The sequence below is a fragment of the Balaenoptera musculus genome, chromosome 2 (assembly GCF_009873245.2).
Source record: "Balaenoptera musculus isolate JJ_BM4_2016_0621 chromosome 2, mBalMus1.pri.v3, whole genome shotgun sequence".
Taxonomy (NCBI): domain Eukaryota; kingdom Metazoa; phylum Chordata; class Mammalia; order Artiodactyla; family Balaenopteridae; genus Balaenoptera; species Balaenoptera musculus.
Window position 1 is genome coordinate 65,552,867 of NC_045786.1, and position 15,973 is coordinate 65,568,839.

The 15,973-nt window shown below is 40.0% G+C and overlaps 2 non-coding genes across 2 annotated transcripts; both read left to right on the forward strand.

Moving 5' to 3' along the window:
• The first annotated feature begins 1,518 nt into the window (after nucleotides 1-1,518).
• On the forward strand, nucleotides 1,519-1,591 carry TRNAW-CCA. The gene has a single exon. It is a non-coding gene; the product is annotated as a tRNA-Trp (tRNA).
• Nucleotides 1,592-14,947: 13,356 nt separating this feature from the next.
• Nucleotides 14,948-15,052, forward strand: LOC118891415. The gene has a single exon (XR_005018994.1). It is a non-coding gene; the product is annotated as a U6 spliceosomal RNA (small nuclear RNA).
• The last annotated feature ends 921 nt before the right edge of the window (nucleotides 15,053-15,973 follow it).

Below are 15,973 nucleotides of genomic sequence, written 5' to 3' on the forward strand. Positions count from 1 at the left end.
CAAGAGGGAAAAATTTACATTGGAGGAATCAGATTGTCAACACCTTAACACAATGATCAATCTTATCACCCTTCGTGGTAAGACAGCAAGACATATATGCCACCTGGTGTGATGTAATATGAACAACACAGTAGTACCTGAATGTTCTTTCCAAAAATATGTAACCTGAGTTTAACTGATTATTTATATCTAATTTTCATTTAATGAGAAATCTGGGGATGGAGGAACAGGTTAAATAGACACCATGAGGAGTCAACCAAACAAATCCAGAAGGTAGAAGATACTGCTGGACAAATGCCCAAGTCCCTTGAAAAAACATCCCATGATGAAAAAAATGCAGTTTCCTGACTGTTCTCGATTTTAGAAGACTTTAAGACATGTAACCATGTTACATTGGTCCTTGATTGATTTTGGTTTGAATAAATTAAATTTTAAATATAGTTTTGGGATAATTGGAAAATTTTAAATATAGGCTGAGTATTAGATGATATTAAGGAATTGTTGTTAATTTGGTTAGAGGTGACAAGGGGTTGTGATTAAGTAGGAAATGTCCTTACTCTTTGGAAATGCTTTAGTGATGTATTATTGTTCTCAATTATTTGATCCTTCTTTTCTGGATAAGAATTATATATCCTCCCCTCCCTTCATCTCTTGCCCTGTGATTTACAGGCCTTCCTCTAGGAGGAGTATATTTTCCCTCTCCATTGACATCATGCTGGCCTTTGGTCAGTGAAACATAAGCAGAAGTGACACTTTGCCAGTCTGACAGAAGCTTGAAGTGGCACTGCGAATTTCTGTCTGCTCTCTTCTTCTTTTCCTTCTTCCATGGGAATGGCATGACCTAGCTAGGGGCTGCTCCTTCATCCTGGATCCCAGGATGAAGAGAGAGGTGAAATAGCCTCAGCCTATCCATACGCTGGAGTATAGCCACTGGTGATTAACAGCTTACATGTAATGCGAAGGAAAATAAACCTTTGTTGTATGTTGCTGAGGTTTGGGGTTGCTTTTTACAGCAGCATCATTTAGTGGAAACTGAGCTTCCACTCTGATACAGAGGCATATTGGGGTATTCAGGGATGACATATTTTTAATTGTTTAGCAAAAATTCAAAGAAATATGAAATATAAAAAGAACCAAATGAAAATTTCAGAATTTAAAAAGCAACAACTGAAATTAAAAAAAAAAAAAAACTCACTGGATGGGCTCAGTAGAAGAGTAGAGATGACAGAGGAGTGAACCTAAAGCTAGAAGGATAGAAATGATCCAATCTGAGCAACAAAGAGAAAACAGACGAAAAAAATAAACAGAAATTCAGGAATCTGCTGTACAATATCATGCCTATAATTAACAATATGCTATTACACACTTAAAATTTTGTTAAGCGAGTAGATTTCATGTTAAATGTTCTTACCACAATAAAAACAAACAAAAAATCATTACCATCATCAACGACAAAGCTAAGGTAAGAAGGTGGTACTAAGAAGCATGGACTATTAAAAATAAATGAATCTAAGGACTTCCCTGGTGGTCCAGCAGTTAAGACTCTGCACTCCAAATGCAGGGGGCCTGGGTTCGATCCCTGGTCAGGGAACTAGATTCCACATACCACAACTGAAAGATCTTGCATGGCGCAACTAAAGATCCCGCATGCCACAACCGCAGCCAAATAAATAAAAATAAATAAATGAAATAATTTTAAAATAAATAAATAAATCTAGTACTCTGAAAAAAGCTCACTGAGTATAAAATAAATAAGCCATGGGGATGTATTATACAGCATAAGGAACACGGTCAATAATATTGTAAATAACTTTGTATGAGGACAGATGACTGCTAGAGTTCTGCTGGTGATCACTTCATAATGTATGCAAATGTCAAACTGCTATGTAGTACCCCTGAAACTAACATAAAATTGTACACCAACTATATTTCTTTTTATTTTATTTTTTTAACATCTTTATTAGAGTATAATTGCTTTACAATGGTGTGTCAGTTTCTGCTTTATAACAAAGTGAATCAGTTATACATATACATATGTCCCCATATCTCTTCCCTCTTGCATCTCCCTCCCTCCGACCCTCCCTATCCCACACCTCTAGGTGGTCACAAAGCACCAAGCTGATCTCCCTGTGCTGTGTGGCTGCTTCCCACTAGCTAACTATTTTACATTTGGTAGTGTATATATGTCCATGCCACTCTCTCACTTTGTCCCAGCTTATCCTTCCCCCTTCCCGTATCCTCAAGTCCATTCTCTAGTAGGTCTGCATCTTTATTCCCTTCTTGCCCCTAGGTTCTTCTGACCATTTTCTTTTTTTTTTTCTTTTCTTTTTTTTTTTAGATTCCATATATATGTGTAAGCATATGGTATTTGTTTTTCTCTTTCTGACTTACTTCACTCTGTATGACGGTCTCTAGGTCCATCCACCTCACTACAAATAACTCAGTTTCGTTCCTTTTTATGGCTAAGTAATATTCCATTGTATGTATGTGCCACATCTTCTTTATCCATTCATCTGTCAATGGACACTTAGGTTGCTTCCATGTCCTGGCTATTGTAAATAGAGCTGCAATGAACATTTTGGTACATGACTCTCTTTGAATTATGGTTTTCTCAGGGTATATGCCCAGTAGTGGGATTGCTGGGTTGTATGGTAGTTCTATTTTTAGTTTTTTAAGGAACCTCCATACTGTTCTCTATAGTGGCTGTATCCATTTACATTCCCACCAACAGTGCAAGAGGGTTCCCTTTTCTCCATACCCTCTCCAGCATTTATTGTTTGTAGATTTTTTGATGATGGCCATTCTGACCGGTATGAGATGATATCTCATTGTAGTTTTGATTTGCATTTCTCTAATGATTAATGATGTTGAGCATTCTTCCATGTGTTTGTTGGCAATCTGTATATCTTCTTTGGAGAAATGTCTATTTAGGTCTTCTGCCCATTTTTGGATTGGGTTGTTTGTTTTTTTGATATTGAGCTGCATGAGTTGCTTGTATGTTTTGGACATTAGTCCTTTGTCAGTTGCTTCATTGGCAAATATTTTCTCCCATTCTGAGGGTTGTCTTTTCGTCTTGTTTATGGTTTCCTTTGCTATGCAAAAGCTTTTAAGTTTCATTAGGTCCCATTTGTTTATTTTTGTTTTTATTTCCATTTCTCTAGGAGGTGGGTCAAAAAGGATCTTGCTGTGATTTATGTCATAGAGTGTTCTACCTATGTTTTCCTCTAAGAGTTTGATGGTGTCTGGCCTTACATTTAGGTCTTTAATCCATTTTGAGTTTATTTTTGTGTATGGTGTTAGGGAGTGTTCTAATTTCATTCTTTTACATGTAGCTGTCCAGTTTTCCCAGCACCACTTATTGAAGAGGCTGTCTTTTCTCCCCTGTATATTCTTGCCTCCTTTATCAAAGATAAGGTGACCATATGTGCGTGGGATTATCTCTGGGCTTTCTATCCTGTTCCATTGATCTATATTTCTGTTTTTGTGCCAGTACCATACTGTCTTGATTACTGTAGCTTTGTAGTATAGTCTGAAGTCAGGGAGCCAGATTCCTCCAGCTCTGTTTTTCTTTCTCAAGATTGCTTTGGCTATTCGGGGTCTTCTGTGTTTCCATACAAATTGTGAAATTTTTTGTTCTAGTTCTGTGAAAAATCCCAGTGGTAGTTTCATACGGATTGCATTGAATCTGTAGATTGCTTTGGGTGCTACAGTCATTTTCACAATGTTGATTCTTCCAATCCAAGAACATGGTATATCTCTCCATCTGTTTGTATCTTCTTTAATTTCTTTCATTAGTGTCTTATATTTTTCTGCCTACAGGTCTTTTGTCTCCTTAGGTAGGTTTATTCCTAGGTATTTTATTCTTTTTATTGCAATGGTAAATGGGAGTGTTTTCTTAGTTTCACTTTCAGATTTTTCATCATTAATGTATAGAAATGCAAGAGATTTCTGTGCATTAACTTTGTATCCTGCTACTTTACCAAATTCATTGATTAGCTCTAGTAGTTTTCTGGTAGTATGTTTAGGATTCTCTATGTATAGTATCATGTCATCTGCAAACAGTGACGGCTTTACTTCTTCTTTTCCGATTTGGATTCCTTTTATTTCTTTGTCTTCTCTGATTGCTGTGGCTAACACTTCCAAAACGATGTTGAATAATAGTGGTGAGAGTGGGCAACCTTGTCTTGTCCCTGATCTTAGTGGAAATGGTTTCAGTTTTTCACCATTGAGGACGATATTGGCTGTGGGTTTGTCATATATGGCCTTTATTATGTTGAGGAAAGTTCCCTCTATGCCTACTTTCTGGAGGGTTTTTATCATAAATGGGTGTTGAATTTTGTCAAAAGCTTTCTCTGCATCTATTGAGATGTTCATGTGGTTTTTCTCCTTTAATTTGTTAATATGGTGTATCACGTTGATTGATTTGCGTATATTGAAGAATCCTTGCATTCCTGGGATAAACCCCACTTGATCATAATGTATGATCCTTTTAATGTGCTGTTGGATTCTGTTTGCTAGTATTTTGTTGAGGATTTTTGCATCTATGTTCATCAGTGATATTGGCCTGTAGTTTTCTTTCTTTGTGACATCTTTGTCTGGTTTTGGTATCAGAGTGATGGTGGCCTCGTAGAATGAGTTTCAGAGTGTTCCTCCCTCTGTTATATTTTAGAAGAGTTTGAGAAGGATAGCTGTTAGCTCTTCTCTAAATGTTTCGCAGGCTGCAGGTTCGTAGTTTCCGTTGTTTTTGGTGTCTGTCCCCAGTGGCTAAGTTTGGTTCAGCGGGTTGTGTAGGCTTCCTGGTGGAAGGGACTAGTGCCTATGTTCTGGTGGATGAGGCTAGATCTTGTCTTTCTGGTGCACAGGGCCACGTCTGGTAGTGTGTTTTGGGGTTTCTGTGGCCTTATTATGATTATGGGTGGGGTTGTTTTCCTGCCTTGCTAGTTGTTTGGCATAGGGTGTCCTGCACTGTAGCTTGCTGGTCGTTGAGTGGAGCTGGGTCTTGGCGTTGAGATGGAGATCTCTGGGAGAGCTTTTGCCATTTGATATTATGTGGAGCTGGGAGGTCTCTGGTGGACCAGTGTCCTGAACTTTGTTCTCCCACCTCAGAGGCACAGCCCTGACGCCTGGCTGGAGCACCAAGAGCCTTTCATCCACACAGCTCAGAATAAAAGGGAGAAAAAATAGAAAGAAAGAAGAAAATAAAATAAAATAAAGTTATTAAAATAAAAAATAATTATTAAGAAAAAAAATTTTTTAAGTAAAAAAAAAAAAAAAAAAACAGAAAGAACCCTAGGACAAATGGTAAAAACAAAGCTATACAGACAAAATCACACACGGAAACATACACATACACACTCACAAAAAGAGAAAAAGGGGGAAATATATATATATCATTGCTCCCAAAGTCCACCTCCTCAATTTGGGATGATTCGTTGTCTATTCAGGTATTCCACAGGTGCAGGTACATCAAGTTGTTTGTGGAGATTTAATCCGCTGCTCCTGAGGCTGCTGGGAGAAATTTCCCTTTCTCTTCTTTGTTCGCTCAGGGGTTCAGCTTTGGATTTGGACCCGCCTCTGCGTGTAGGTCGCCTGAGGGGGTCTGTTCTTCGCTCAGACAGGACGGGGTTAAAGGAGCAGCTGATTCAGGGGCTCTGGCTCACTCAGGCCGGGGGTGGGGAGGGGTACGGATGCGGGGCGAGCCTGAGGCGGCAGAGGCCAGCATGACGTTACAGCAGCCTGAGGCACCATGCGTTCTCCCGGGGAAGTTGTCCCTGGATCACGGGACCCTGGCAGTGGCGGGCTGCACAGTCTCCTGGGAGGGGAGGTGTGGAGAGTGACCTGTGCTCGCACACAGGCTTCTTGGTGACGGCAGCAGCAGCCTTAGCGTCTCACGCCCGTCTCTCGGGTCCGTACTGATAGCCGCGGCTTGCGCCGACTCTAGAGCTCCTTTAAGCGGTGCTCTTAATCCCCTCTCCTCGCGCACCAGGAAACAAAGAGGCACGAAAAAGTCTCTTGCCTCTTTGGCAGCTCCAGACCATTTCCCGGACTCCCTCCTGGCTAGTCGTGGCGCACTAACCCCTTCAGGCTGTGTTCACGCCGCCAACCCCAGTCCTCTCCCTGCGATCCGACCTCCAAAGCCCGAGCCTCAGCTCCCAGCCCCGCCCGCCCCAGCGGGTGAGCAGACAAGCCTCTCGGGCTGGTGAGTGCTGGTCGGCACCGCTCCTCTCTGGGGGAACCTCTCCGCTTTGCCCTCCGCACCCCTGTGGCTGCGCTCTCCTCCGTGGCTCTGAAGCTTCCCCCCTCTGCCACCCATAGTCTCCGCCCGCGAAGGGGCTTCCTAGTGTGTGGAAACCTTTCCTCCTTCCCGGCTCCCTCCCACTGGTGCAGGCCCGTCCCTATTCTTTGTCTGTTTTTTATTTTTTATTTTCCCCTACCCAGGTACCTGGGGAGTTTCTTGCCTTTTGGGAGGTCTGAGGTCTTCTGCCAGCGTTCAGTAGGTGTTCTATAGGAGTTGTTACACATGTAGGTGTATTTCTGATGTATTTGTGGGGAGGAAGGCGATCTCCGCGTCTTACTCGTCCGCCATCTTGAAGCTCCTCCAAGTTGTACTCACTCTCTGCCCGGGGAGAAATTCCAATGGCACGTATTGGTGACACATCCTCTTCTTTAGCAGGTGGCAGACTGGCAACTCCTGGCACAAGGTGGCCATCCTTGGTTTCACATCAACATGATCTCAGGCACAAACCTCCTTGTTTTTCCATTTTGTCTTTAAGTTACTTGCTGAAACAACTGGCCTGTGGTCCCAAGAACTGTCGCGGCTTCGGCTGGTGGGGCTCCTCCAGAGCTGGCAGCCTCAGTGAGGCCGCCCTCCCCTCGGGCTCCAGGGCAGTTCAGTAGCAAGATCTTTTTTGATCCACCTCCGGAAAATTTTCCCCAGGACCAGCCTTCAGAGGCCTCTCCTCACTGAATCACAGTTAAAATGAATCTCTTTCATATTCTTCTGCGAGGCTGACGCCGTGTATGAGGTGCTGGAAAATGAAGCAGGAAAGACTTCTGCAACTCTTCCACAGTCTTTGCTTCAAAACACTGAACTTATACCTTCCTGCGACCGGAAGACTTCCCCAGCATTTCCCCAGGTCCTGGCTTTGTTAGAAGTGCTAACAAACGAGGTTCAGTGGCCGGATGCACAGCAAGCCAAATGCCAAGACTCCAAGGTTCTCAGCCCAGCACAGAGCTCTGACTGCCTGAAGCGCAGGGCTCAGGGCACTTGTGGGATCCCAACTATATTTCAATTTTCTAAAAAATCAGTGTAGAGAGGTCAAATGGAATTCTAAAGTATGTTCAAGGAAAGTCTGAGAAACAACACTCCAGCAGGGTTTCAGGCTACAAAATCAACACACAAAAATCAAACATACTTCAATATACTAACAACAAAGATGTGAAAAAAAATTAAAAACACAAGACCATTTATAACCACTCAAAAGCAAATGAAGTACCTAGACATGAATCTAACAAAATATGTACACGATTTGTGGCTGAAAATTATAGAAGACTTTCTCATGTTTCCATGACTTTCCTGGCTTTAACACTTTTAAAGATCACAAGGCAGGTATTCTGCTGAATGTGGGTCAATTGGGGTTTGTATGATGCTCCTTCATGATTAGATGCAGTTTATGCATCTTTAGGATATGAGAGCGATCTGGTTGTGTGACATCTGTCACCCTATTGAGTGCCAGGGTTGATCTGATCTGGCTGGCTAGGTGGGTGTCCCCTTCCTTGATCATTGCTCCACATGCTTCCTCCCAAAGCTGCACACTGACTGTGTCAAAGAGGAAGAACTTCCCTGAAAGAGGAGGACTGATCTTCCACCAAGGGTATAGCTGTGTTCCCCTGCTAGAACCTCCAAACGAATTCTCAGGTTATGCATCCTTGGCGGGAATATCACAAAAGTGATGCTGCATTCTTCTCGTTGCATCCCCTCAGGGATCACAGGGCTTCAGTTCGTCCCATTACTGATGATGTTCACTTTGATTGTTTGATTAAGGTGTTGTCTCTCAGGCTTTTCCACTTTTCGGTGCACAGTTCTATAAGCTTGGACAAATACATAGGGTCATGTAACCATTACCATAGACGAGATGCAAACAGTTTCATCACGCCATAAAATATTACTCCAGAAACATTGTAGTGAAGCCCTCCCTCCACCCCTAATACCTGGCAACCACTGATCTGTTCTCCATCTCTGTAGTTTTGCCTTTTTCATAATGTTATATAAATGGAATCATACAGTATGTAGTTAAAGTTACTCTATTGTCCTTTGTAATTAATAAATATTTATGGGGAAGTAATTTTAAACCATGTAATATCCTGCTCCTCATCAAACCTTCCGCCAATTTGTTTACCTATTTATATCAGTATGAACTTCCTGATTAATTAAATGTATAATCCATTACTATTATTATGTTTTTGATTCTCAAATTGTCCCTGACTTGACTAATGGGAATCCCTTCAAATTACTATCAGTGTCTTTTTGACATAGTCCCATCATTTTTGAGTACCTCCTGGCTTTCCATCAGAACATATCCCAGGCTTACTTGTGCTTATTCATGTTGGGATGTTCCTTCTCCCAGGTCCTTTCAGTAGACAGAGCAAGAGAATACATAGGTATACACACACACACGCACACATTTATTTATATCTCTATCTATCTCTATTGAAAACTATAAGCTCACACCAATACCTTGAATTCCAATCCAACATCACAGGGTTTATTCAAGTCATGTTTGTAACGCCTTTCTCTGACAGTGAGAAACGTGGCTCCATTCATCCTTAGTATGCTTAGTTATATAACAAATTTTGCATCACCGCCACCAACCCGTCTCTCCTGCAAAATTCCCACTCAGGTTTTGACTTCTCACATAGGACAAGCCTACTGCATGAACACCGTCCTCTCCCTGCCTGGGCTCCAACACCCTATGCCAGGCTGGCCTTCTACATGGATGCCCACCTTTCCACTGCTCAGCCTCTGAAACCAAACTCTGGGCCTCCCCAACAACCCCATGTGATTTCCTTCCCCACCCTGCTCAGGACCTGACACTCAAGACGGCCCCTTCCCCTCTCCATTGGGATATCCTCCTCACCTTTCTTGGGCTCTGAGTCCCCAGGATGGGCCACCCCCACTTGTGAATGCATTTCCTATGCCAGCCTGCCCCTCCCCTGCCACGGACACCCTTGTCACCCTGTACTGGCAGCTCTGCTATGAAATACCCTCCACATGTTGTTCTGGCTCCTACACTGGGCCTTAGGCCAACTTCCCACATGGATGCCCTCCTCACACTGGCAGACAGACAGATTAAGGCAGATCACCTTGGTCAAGTTAAAGCTGGTCTATGTCCAGTTTGCATTTACCTCTAGAGCAGTACCTGTTCATGGGTCTCAGTTGGTGAACTTTAAACTCCTACATGTGTCTCCTCATAAATGTGAGACTGCCAAAATCTCTGCTTAGCTCTTTAGCCCCTTGGAAACTTTATGTTCATTTTCTTGGAATCTCATGAGCTCAATTTAAGTGTCAACAAATGTTGAGATGGGATTATAAATAGAATTTCAGGCTCACTTCTTTGTATTTCTCTCTCTTCTGGGATCTTTTCCCCTCAAATCCCACCTACCTAGGTGGCCCTGAACTCCAATTTTTGTCTCCCTTAGCCCAGTAAACTTGCTGCAGGTTCTATGCTTCTGCTTTATATTCAGTCTCTATGGCCAGAACCATGAATTGGCAACCACTCTGAGGGGAAAAAGTCACTAAGAATGTAGAACACAATCGATGCACTTCTCTCTGCTTTAGGACAATAGTCCTTCAAGTCCTAGCTATCTTGCTTGCTCTCGAATGCAAGAGAACATCCCTTTTTTTCCTTCAAAAGAAAAAACACACAAAAAACAGCTTTTTACAATCAGACAAGAAAAAGGAATAAAAGGTATTCAAATTGGAAGGAAAGAGGTAAACTGTCACTATTTGCAGATGACATGATACTTGATATACAGAATCCTAAACACTCCACACAAAAATTATTAGAACTAATAAATGAATTCCTCAAGGTAGCAGGATATAAGATTAATATACAGAAATCTGTTGCATTTCTTTATACTAACAATGAAATATCAGAAAGAGAAAGTTTTTAAAAATCCCATTTAAAATCACATTAAAAAAATACCTAGGAATTTAACCAAGGAGGTGAAAGACCCTTACACTGAAAACTATAAAACATTATTAAAGGAAACTGAAGGTGATTCAAAGAAATGGAAAGGTATCCCATGCTCTTGGATTAGAAGAATTAATATTGCTAAAAATGGCCATACTACCCAAGGCAATCTACAGATTTAATGTGATCCCCATCAAAATACCCATGACATTTTTCACAGTACCAGAACAAAAAATACTAACATTTATATGGAAGCACAAAAGACCCAGAATTGCCAAAGCAATCCTGAGGAAAAAAGCAAACTGGGGGCGTAACCCTTTCAGACTTCTGACAATACTACAAAGCTGCAGTTATCAAAACAGCATGGTACTGGCACAAAAACAGACATATAGATCAATGGAACAGACTAGAGAGCCCAGAAATAAATCCACACACTATGGTCAATTAATCTACAGCAAAGAAGGCAAGAATATACAATGGAGAAAATACAGTCTCTTTAACAAGTGGTGTTGGGAAAGCTGGACAGCTACATGTAAATCAATGAAATTAGAACACTCCCTCACACCATATACAAAAATGAACTCAAAACGGTTGAAAGACCTAAATATAAGACATGACACCATAAAACTCCTAGAAGAGAACATAGGCAAAACATTCTTGGACATTAATTGTAGCAATATTTTCTTAGATCAGCCTCCTGAGGCAAAATAAATAAAAAGCAAAAATAAACAAACGGGACCTAATCAAACTTTAAAGCTTTTGCCCAGCAAATGAAACCATCAACAAAATGAAAAGACAACCTACGGAGTGGGAGAAAATACTTGCACACGATGTAACCAACAAGGAGTTAATATCCAAAATATACAAACAGTTCATGCAACTCAATATCAAAAAAACAAACAACCCAATAAAAAAATGGGTAGAAGAGCTAAACAGACATTTCTTCAAAGAAGACATACAGATGGCCAACAGTCACAAGAAAAAACACTCAATATTGTTAATTATTAGAGAAATGCAAATCAAAACCACAATGAGGTATATCACCCCGCACCAGTCAGAATGGCCATCGTCAAAAATCTACAAATAATAAATGCTGGAGAGGGTGTGGGGAAAAGGCAACCCTCCTACATCGTTGGTGGGAATGTAATTTGGTGCAGCCACTATGGAAAACAATATGGAGGTTCTTTAAAAACTAAAAATAGAGTTACCATCTGATCCAGCAATCCCACTCCTGAGCACATATACAGAAAAGATGAAAACTCTACTTCAAAAAGATAGGTACACCCCAATGTTCATAGTAGCACTATTTACAATAGCCAAGACATGGAAACAACCCAAGTTCCAATCAACAGACAATTGGCTTAAGATGTGGTATATATATACAATGGACTATTACTCAGCCATAAAAAAGAATGAAATATTCCCACTGGCAGCAACAAGGATGGACCTAGAGAATATCATACTAAGTGAAGTAAGTCAGACAGAGAAAGACAAATACTATATGATATCACTTATATGTGGAATCTAAAATAATACAAATGAACCTATATACAAAACAGAAACATGGGAATTCCCTGGTGGTCCAGTGGCTAGGACTCTGTGCTTTCACTGCCAAGGGCCCACGTTAAATCCCTGGTTGGGGAATTAAGATCCCACAAGCTGCACGGCATGGCCACAAAAAGAAAAGAAAAGGAACAGACTCACAGATATAGAAAACAAACTTATGGTTACCATCTACCTGCCCAGGCGCCAATGGAAAAGAGCTTGGGTTAAGGTCTGGGTAGTGGAAACCTAAAAGGAAAAATGTTAGCTGGTTTGAAGGGAGAATTGGTAGGATTTGGAACATTTACGTACCTTGCATTCAGACGCTCATGGCAAACTGTATAAGCTAGTTCCATGTTTAGTGATATTGAATGCAGATATGTAAAATTGGAGCTTCTTGCCCTCCATCACCACTGTCATCTCCACTCTTTTATCTTAAGTGCAAAAATATTAATCACTTCGTAGGTAAACAGAATTTGTCAGCTTATTTTTTCACCCCTGACAAAACATTTTAGTACCAAAGCAAATCAAAAGTACATGTTAGGAAAGTTCACTCTTGAAAATTCTGTATTTGATATTGCTCATCTGTAGCACTTAAAACCGATCCTATTTAGACTCAGTATTTCAGTATTTATATTCTAGACCTGCACTGTCTAGTCCAACAGAGAAGCCACTATTGAGTATATGAAATGTGCCCAGTCCAAACTGAAATGTGCTGAAAGTGTGAATTATATGCCAGATTTCAGAGACACTTATATCAAAGAATGTAAAGTACCTCTTAAATAATTTTTATATTGATTACTTATTGAAATGATAATGTTTTGGATATATTGGATTAAATAAAATATATCATTAAAATTCATTTTACCTATTTCTTTTTACTTTTTAAACATTACTATTTAAAAATGTAAAATTATATATGGGTTCACTTTGTGGTCCCATTACATTTCTGTTGGACGGAGCTATTTTTTTTTGATATACACTTTTTTTTTTTTTTGGCCATGGCGCAGCATTAGGGATATTAGTTCCCCAACCAGGGATAGAACCCACACACCCTGCATTGGAAGAGTAGAGTCTTAACCACTGGACCACCAGGGAAGTCCCAAGGACAGTGCTATTTTAAAGCTTCATTTTGTCTAGAAATATTATGTTATGAAGTGGCCCATACTGCAGTTAATGGCATTAACAAGTGGAATGATTTTACATGCCTAATGACATGAAAAATTGTTCCATACATTTCTATTTTCTTCCAGGTTGAATCTGTGATTTAGTGATAAATCATACAAATATCATGAAGCACATGCTATATTATCTGCTTTCAGGCACAGCCCTTTACGTGATTATAATTTCTTTTCCCATAAGGGAGGGAATACGAAAGAGATTTACAATAAAAATTTACATTCATTAAAAAATTTTAACTCTAAGTATTTTAGATGATCATTAAAGCATGATAAATAATGTGCCTGCATCATTTTAGCATCAATTTACAAAATCTATATGCAATCAGCAGTAGGCCCTTACTGAACAAGTGTTGTGTTTTGTTGCTGTTGTTACTGTTTAATTCAGTCTCTCAAATGTCTTTTTTTTATATATAGATCTTTATTGGAGTATAATTGCTTCACAATACTGTGTTAGTTTCTGTTGCACAACAAAGCGAATCAGCCATATGCATACACATGTCCCCATATCCCCTCCCTCTTGAGCCTCCCTCCCATCCTCCCTATCCCACCCCTCTAGGTCATCGCAAAGCACCGAGCCAAGCCGATCTCCCTGTGCTATTTGGCTGCTTCCCACCAGCCAACTATTTTACATTCGGTAGTGTATATATGTTGATGCTACTCTCACTTCACCCCAGCTTCGCCCTCCCACCCCATGTACTCAAGTCCATTTTCTATGTCTACCTCTTCATTCCTGCCCTGCAACTAGGTTCATCAGTACCATCTTCTTTTTCTTAAGATTCCATATATATTCGTTAGCATACCGTATTTGTTTTTCTCTTTCTGACTTACTTCACTCTGTATGACAGACTGTACAGCAGTCCCCTTGCTGCTGCTGTTTATTTTCTTTTTCTTCATAGCATTGACTTTTTGAAGATTTTAGGTCAATTGCCTTGTAAAATATCCTACATGGCGTCTTTTCACTTGTCCCACTATCCCCTGAATTCCTAGAAAGTGGAGATCAGGTCTAGAGAAGCTTGATTACATTCAGGCAAACGATTTTAGTAAGAATACTTAGTAGTTGATGTTGTGTACTTAATATTGCCTCATATTAGGAAGCACAACTATCAAGCTTTTCTACAATTTGTCATGTTGAATTTGATCACTTGTTTAAAGTTGTGATCGCCAGACTTCTCCATTGCAAAGGTATGTGTTTCCATTTGCAATTAATCTGTAATCTGGGGATGATACCATGTGGCTGTATGGCTTCCTGATAATTGTTCACTTAATGGCTGCAGCATATATTACTAATCCTTGCTTGAAACAATTATTCATTAGGAGTTGCAAAAAATGATGATTTTTAAATTCTATCATTCCTTGCCCTCTTCCTTAAAGAATCACTTTTTCTCTCTCTCTCTCCTTTTTATTACCGTGAATTCATAGATTGTTATTTATGCATTATATTACAATTACAGTCATTGTTCTTTTTGATGCTCAAATTGTCCCAAATTTGGCCATTGTCCTTTAGACATGTCTCATCATTATTTGAGCACTTCCTTGCTTTTTGGCACAATGAAATGTCCCAGGCTTACCTTCTACTTTCTCTGCCCCAGATTGGGGCTGCTTTAGTAAAGAAAGATATTTAGAAGCCAAGATCTGAACATTAGGCATGCTCAGTGCTTCTAGGGCCTCTCAACGAACAGTTTTTCAAATTGAGATGTAATTACTATATGACAAAATTCACTCTTTAAAAGTGAACAATTGGGGACTTCCCTGGTGGAACAGTGGTTAAGACTCTGTGCTCCCAATCCAGGGGGCCCAGGTTCAATCCCTGGTCAGGGAACTAGATCCCACATGCATGCCACAGCTGAGAGTTCGCATGCCACAACTAAGGAGCCTAGGTGCCACAACTAAGGAGCCAGCGAGCCGCAACTAAGGAGCCCACCTGCAGCAACTAAGACCCAGCACAACCAAATTTTTTAAATTAATTAATTAATAAAAAAGAGAGCTAATGCCTTAAAAGCAACCAATTGAAAATGCAAATCAAAACCACAAGTGCTTGCTTCAGCAGCACATATACTAAAATTGAGATGATAACAGAGTTTAGGATGACCTCTGCACAAGGATGACATGCAAATTTGTGAAGCGTTTAAAAAAAAAAAAAACCCACAGTAAGATACCATTTCACGTCCATTAAGATGACTATCATTTAAAAAAAAATTGCTTTAAACAGAAAATAACAAATGTTGGCAAGAATATGGAGAAACTGGAACCCATGTGCATTGCTGGTGGGAAGATAAAATAGTGCAGCAATTATGGAAAACAGTATGGTGGTTCCTCAAAAAAATGAAAAACAGAGTTTCTCTATGACCCAGCAATTCCAATCCTAGGGATAAACCCAAAAGTACTGAAAGCAGGGTTTTAAAAAGATATTTGAACACCTATGTTCATAACAGCATTATTCACAACAGCCAAAAGGTTGAAGCAACCTGAATATATACAACCAGTGTATATATTCACATATATACTGAATATTATCTTCCTTTTAAAAGAAAGGAAATTCTTACACATGCTCTAGCCTGGACAAAACTTGAGGACATTATCTCAGTGAAATAAGCTGCTCGCAAAAAGAAAAATACAGTATGATCCACTTACATGAGGTACCTAAAGAAGTCAAAATCATAGAGACAGAAAGTAGAATGGTGGTTGCCAAGGGCTGGAGAGAGGAGGGGATGAGGAGTTATTGTTTAATAGGCTATGGAGTTTTAGTTTGTAATATGAAAACAGTTCTGGAGATGTATAGTGGTGATGGTTGCACAACAATGTAAATGTACTGAATTTCACTGAACTGTACATTTTAAAATTGTTAAAATGATAAATTTTATGTTATGTATATTTTACCACAATTTTTAAAGTGTACAAGTTGATGATTTTTAGTGTGCTCACAACCATCGCCACTATCTAATTTTAGAACATTTTTATCACCCCCCCCCAAGAAACCTGGTAGTAGCAATTACTATTAACAATCACTCCCCAGTCCCCATTTTCCCTAGACCCTAATTGACTTTCTATTTCTATATA